This window comes from Ostrinia nubilalis, chromosome Z, assembly GCF_963855985.1.
Source record: "Ostrinia nubilalis chromosome Z, ilOstNubi1.1, whole genome shotgun sequence".
Lineage (NCBI taxonomy): Eukaryota > Metazoa > Arthropoda > Insecta > Lepidoptera > Crambidae > Ostrinia > Ostrinia nubilalis.
Window position 1 is genome coordinate 4,840,477 of NC_087119.1, and position 6,086 is coordinate 4,846,562.

Here is a 6,086-nt window from a genome sequence, read left to right on the forward strand (position 1 = left end):
CACCAATCAAATTGTCGCCTTCTAGTTCTGAAATCGCACCATTGAACACCAAATTCAAAATAAATTTTACTAAAAGAAACAAATTACACAAACAAACAAAAATCGCAACTGTAAACACCCAGCAAATGTCGCTCTAGCACATCACACAGCATCATTTATTAGACTATATCAAAACATAAAGCTAGGTCACAGTGAGCCCTGGGATCTGGGCACTGCAATCAATAAAGGTCAATGCTCTATGCACTTTTCTTAATAGGTATGTATATCAAATGCGCACCCATTGCCTATTTACCTTACTATAGACACAAATATACTATCGCAAAGCCAGATAAGTTTTAGCTAATTGTTAAATCATAAAAAAATTAAAAATTATTTCAGAAATATTTCGTATAGCTTTTATCACTTATTTTACACGTACGTATTTTGATTACAGCTGTATTATCAAAGATGGAAAAAAAAACAAATCAAGTAAATTACCTGAAACAATAGCAGCAACATTTTGCTGTTTTCTCTTCGCTTTTCAGTAAACTTCACAGAAAACTCTACAATTTGAAAATCTAGAGCTTTTCACCGAAGTTTGCGGTAGGTAAAGTCCGAACGTCAGAAAATCAATAAATATTCGGAAGATAGAGATTTCAGTCGGTATTTATGTCGGAAACCGATATTTGAAGTTTATCGATATGAATACAAATCGATTACGCAGAGTAAAAAAATGATATCTTTTTTTAATGGAGAATGCCTATGACGTCTCATGAGTGTTATAAGAATCTCATGGCAAACAAAAATATTGGAAAAGTGTGTTTTTCATATGGCAATTGTCTATGGTTTAATTGTCATCTGTCAAAGAAAATGATGAAATCTGTCAGTCGCTGCAAAAATTTTGTAATCTCTTCTTGACTGTTTGTTATTTTTGTGAAAAAGTCGAAAAAGCTCAAGCAAATCATATTGTTTTCAATGTGAATTGTAAAAATAAGGCATAATTCAAAGTCAATCTTTGATTTCAAAGCGCGTCGTCGAGTTGACAGTAAGTTGGACTGAAATGTTTTGATACATTTAGTTTATACCCAACTGCGTCAGAAGCAGGGTTATGTTTTTTTATATTATTGTTACTTAATAGCTGCTTTGTCGGGGTTTTTAGGTATATCTCACAAATTGGTGCAGAGGAATGGTCAAAATGTTATGACCATGTAAAGAAAATTGAAAAAGATTTCATCAAGCAAGATTGAATAATGGAGAAGTTTCCATTTTTTTTCTTTTAAATAAACTTGAAATAAATATAAGTAAAACTAATAATAATTGTGAAAGAATCATGAAAATATCTCTACAAATAAATAACTTACAGGGCCCTAAAGTTGCGCATAACTATTCACGCCATTTTGATCGGGATATTCACGACAGTCATTTGGAGTACAAACAGTACAACATCTAGTGCTGTTGACAGATCCATTTTTTTTTTAATCTAGCAGTTTTTAATTTTTCAGCTAGGGTCACTCAGGATTCTTTTTTAGTAAAATTTTGTAACCTTTTTTTAAATTATCCCAGACGTGGCCATATACAAAAAGAACGGCACCGCCTATGTTTCAGTTCCACGCGAAAATATGTAGGTAATTTAAATAATTAATTTCCCAGACATTTCTTGATCGATTTAAAAAAAAAACTTCACCGTCTTTTTAGTTTTGGTTTATATTTTAATCCCATTCAGAGAAATATACTGTTTTTAACATCAGGAAACTTCTCCATTGAAATGCTGGAAGAGCAATTTATTTACAATAATACCTCTTTATCTTGATCATCTATTGATATTGAAATGCAAGTGGAGTTCTTAATCGTGTTCTAGTTCTGAATGAAGTGATAAGTTAAAAGTATGATGCATAATAAAATTAGTTACTTAAAGTAATATACGATTTATTTATTTTTCAAGACATTTTCCTATGTTAAAAACTCGATGTATAACAACATTCTTCATACACATACCTGCCTAAAATATATATTCGTACTTCATGTTCAGTAATATTAAAGTCGTAAAAGTAAAAAATTAAACAGTATCAAGATCGTTTATTCCACTTTCCCTAGTATTGCTCTCAGCAAAGTTTATTTTCCCTATTTGCCATGAGATTCTGGTACACCTATATCAGCGCGCGCGTTATGTTTGCTAAGGTATTTGCAGAAGTGCACCACCTACGACTTCTAGTTCCATGCTATAATTTGGAAACAAAACACATCGCTTCTAAATCGACTACATAATATTTAAATTATATTTCTTTTGTTAGAGGTTAGACAATCACAATGAGGGGAAGTAGGGGGACTTTTAAAAACTCTCTTCAGGTGGGGGCTGGTACAACAGGCGTACAGCGTTTGCCCGGGCCCATTCTAGAGTGGCTGCTTTCGGTATTTCTTTAATTAACAAAGCTGACTGAGTGAGTACCTACTTACTGGCATAGGTGCAGCTTGCTTAGTGGTGAGTTGGGGGTCCTGTCCTGTTGTACCAGGTGAGGGCAGACCCTCCAGATAATTCCTATTTATAATCAACTAAAGGAAGGGATTGGGGTCCCACTAAAAGCCAAAGTGGCTCGCTCAAGAGCGTGAGTCTGCTCGATAGCACTCGATTGGAACAAAACTTAATACTGTTACAGGAATAAGATTAGCCAAACACCATGAGTTTAATAGGTACAGTCATTTTGGGAGTAAAACTTCGGTCATTTGATTCTTTTAAGGTGAGCTTTTATTTAAAAATAAAAATTTTGTTGTTTGTTTGTATTGAAACTGAAACTACTGCTGTATAGCTGCCGACTAATGTTAATGTAGAGTGTGAAAATAATGTATTTAAGTGCGTGGAAGTGTGGTCTCTTGTAAAGGCACCGGCTAGCTACACATGAACAATTATACTATAGGATAGAACTATGTCCCTAGGTATCCTAATTCCCTAGTTCCCTAACCTACAGCATAAATGTAAGATAAATAAATATATAAATAAGTGAGGGATGTCTGCACCGTGAGACCTAAGGTAACAGACGGAATGTGGTGAGGAATAAGGTCAGGAGTGGGTTTTCTCACTGCCAGTCAAGCAGACTCACAAGACTGATCAGGATCTGATGGCTAAGGGTGTCTTGGCCACAGTGAGAGGAATATAGTTACCAGGTGGAACGATACGTGGTTGAAATGATGTAGTCCAAGTCCAAACGGTCAAAGAGGATTTATTAACAATCTTACAATATTTATACTAACGCTATTTACACACACATACAAGTACATTACTTAAATCTATACTAGTGTACGCCCGTGTAATGTGCAACGATTGCACTATGATGTAGGCCAAATTTGTTGCTGATCAGAGATCAATGTTCGTCTGAACAACTGCAATGGGTTAATTTAAAAATATTTTACCATTACAATCGTAATACAAGTAGGTATTAGGTACATTAATAGGCTAGTTTCCTAAAAAAAATTATTCAGTCCGTCAGTTTTAATATAAAAAAATATTGGACACGTATTTTTTTAATTGTCAATCAAACAAATAATTACAAAGTTAGTGCGTTGAAGTTCCGCGCGACGTCACAAAGTGCTGCACTTTTATGCACTCACTAACGTCATGGGCCTTTTCTTTAGAACTTTGGCACGCTTTATCTCTTTACATTTTCATTAATTTTAAAAAGTGAAAAATACGTATCAAGTAGTTTTTGATTAGCTAACTGACGGACTAATTAAAACTCTTGCTTTTTTACCCAGGAAACATCCCTATATGGTCAGAGTCAACCGGTTTTTATACGCCAGGAAAATGCACTGATTTGCATATCCACCTGTACGGGGAATCCAATGGGTTATGTGCCCACTATAAACCTGACGGGTCCCTCGGGTGACACTTAGTGGGGTAGCACACAAGGTACCGTTTAGTCGTTTACTCCAAAGCACGCGGGCAGATGCTCTCGCGTACAGATCCATGAGGATCGCCGTCTTGCTGGCTCGCTGCGCCGGCTTCGAATATTGCGCCGGCTGAGGGCAATCTTGAGCCCCGAGCATGAGTTCGGGCTTTGCCTTACCAGCTGCTGCACATAACAGGCAGCTGGGAACCTGGGTTTCTTCACCGGAGCGGAAACAGAGTCCACTGTGGTCAATGACAGTGGCGCACTGAAAGGTCGTGTGGCCAGTGCCCCCCCAACAGGTGACACACCTTGATGGCCTCGGTTTCTACAATGTTGCCTGTACTGAGGCCACTGCGATGCAGCTTTTCTCCAGCGCCATCTAGTGTTGAGCGTTGTAACTACTTCCTAAACCATAATATTACAATAAGGACAGTGATATTTGAATAAGTTTGATAGGTAAGTGTATGACGTGAACCGCAGCATAGAATAGTTTTGTTTTTATAGATGATTGAAGCTATGATAAAATGACAAAATCTTAACTTTATTTTGTTATTTTCAAGGATTTTACAAAATAGTTTTATTCATTATAACAAAATATCTTTAGCTTTTGGCTATTAATCTTCTTCTGAATTTCTGATCACCATGCCTTAAGCTCCACACAGACGCGTCTTGAGCCGTGCGAACCACTACATCCACCGACTCTACCACCTAGTTGGAAGGAAAAGTAAATTGTCACTTAGAAATAAGTTGACAATTTACAAAACCTGTATCCGTCCAGTGTTGACTTACGCCAGTCCGGTGTTTGCTCACACTTCCTGCACAGACCTTAAGAAATTCCAAACCCTCCAAAACAAATTCTTACGCCGAGCCGCGGATGCCCCGTGGTTCGTGCGTAATACGAATCTCCATAGAGATTTCGAGATCCCATCGATTGATCACTTTATGAAAGAAGCCTCTCGCCGCTACTTTGATAAAGCGATCAACCACAAGAACCCTCTTATCGTTAGCGCCGCCACGTATACACCCCAGAAAGATGTCGCTGCCCAATACCGACGACCTAGGCATGTCCTAGACGACCCGGACGATCCTATTACCGAATTTCTGAACACAGACATCACTGCCTTAAGCACGCCAACTACTCCACAACACAGTAGCTCGTTACACCGTACTCGCCGGCGAGTACGAGGCCCTGCTTTCCATTTCGGACGGTACAGACATGTACCGGGCCGGTTCTCCCCTATCCGTCCCCCGGACACGGCCTGAGCCGAGGTCCGAGCCTACCGTGGCGCCCTCAGGCCGCGTCCGTAGTCCCCTCGATCGGGCCCACTACAGTGAGCCCGCCGTAGGCTGGACTTTGGTCCAACACCGCGGTGGGCAACCCTCTAGTTGGGTTCGCCACTGATCGGGCGCCTTATGCGCTCGATACAGCCCGGTCGCGAACGTCGGTCTGCGACCGATGCGGACGAGCCTGGGCTTCGCTCCGCGAAGCCCACACTCGGCCTCGTCGGCACGCGCACCAACGATCGCCAAACGGCTAGAGTACCTTCTGTACTCGCCACTCTACCCGGTGAAGCTGGAAAAGCTACTCAAGCTACAAGCGCGCGTCCCTTCAAAAAAAAAAAAAAAATAAGCTCCACAATTCCACATATTGGATAAGATGTACCTATAGCTTGAGATCAAACCATTTCTGCCATTATAGGATGTTTTGCCAAAAATGGTTGCCTAATTTCTTTGGCACGAAATTTTTTAACTCAAACAAAAACTAAGCTAACTTTTCTCAAATGTAAAGAAAGTGCTGTTAGAATGTAAAATTTGTTGTAATGTGCCTTAATTTATGTAAACAACAGTAATGGACTTATATAACAAGGAAATTAGATGAAAGACTTTTGATTAGTTATGAAGTAAGGGCGAAGTGCCGAAGTGTGTGTATTAACAGGTCAGTTTATGCCCGGTACGGCATTGGGCCTGCTCGTTGCTCGACGATATAATCAATAATATCGAATTATCCTCGCATTTGAGGTAAATGTTAATTCAGTTATGTGAAGTTGCAAATTCAGTACTTTTTGCAAATTCAGTACTTTTTTTTTACTTTGGTTTCTTTTTTATTCATAACTTTGTGAACAACTAGCCAAAGTTACAAAGTTACTAAATTCGTAATAGTTATAATTTTGGCCAATGTTTTCGAGTGACAAAACTTTACCTAGATTGACTACTCAACGCATTATT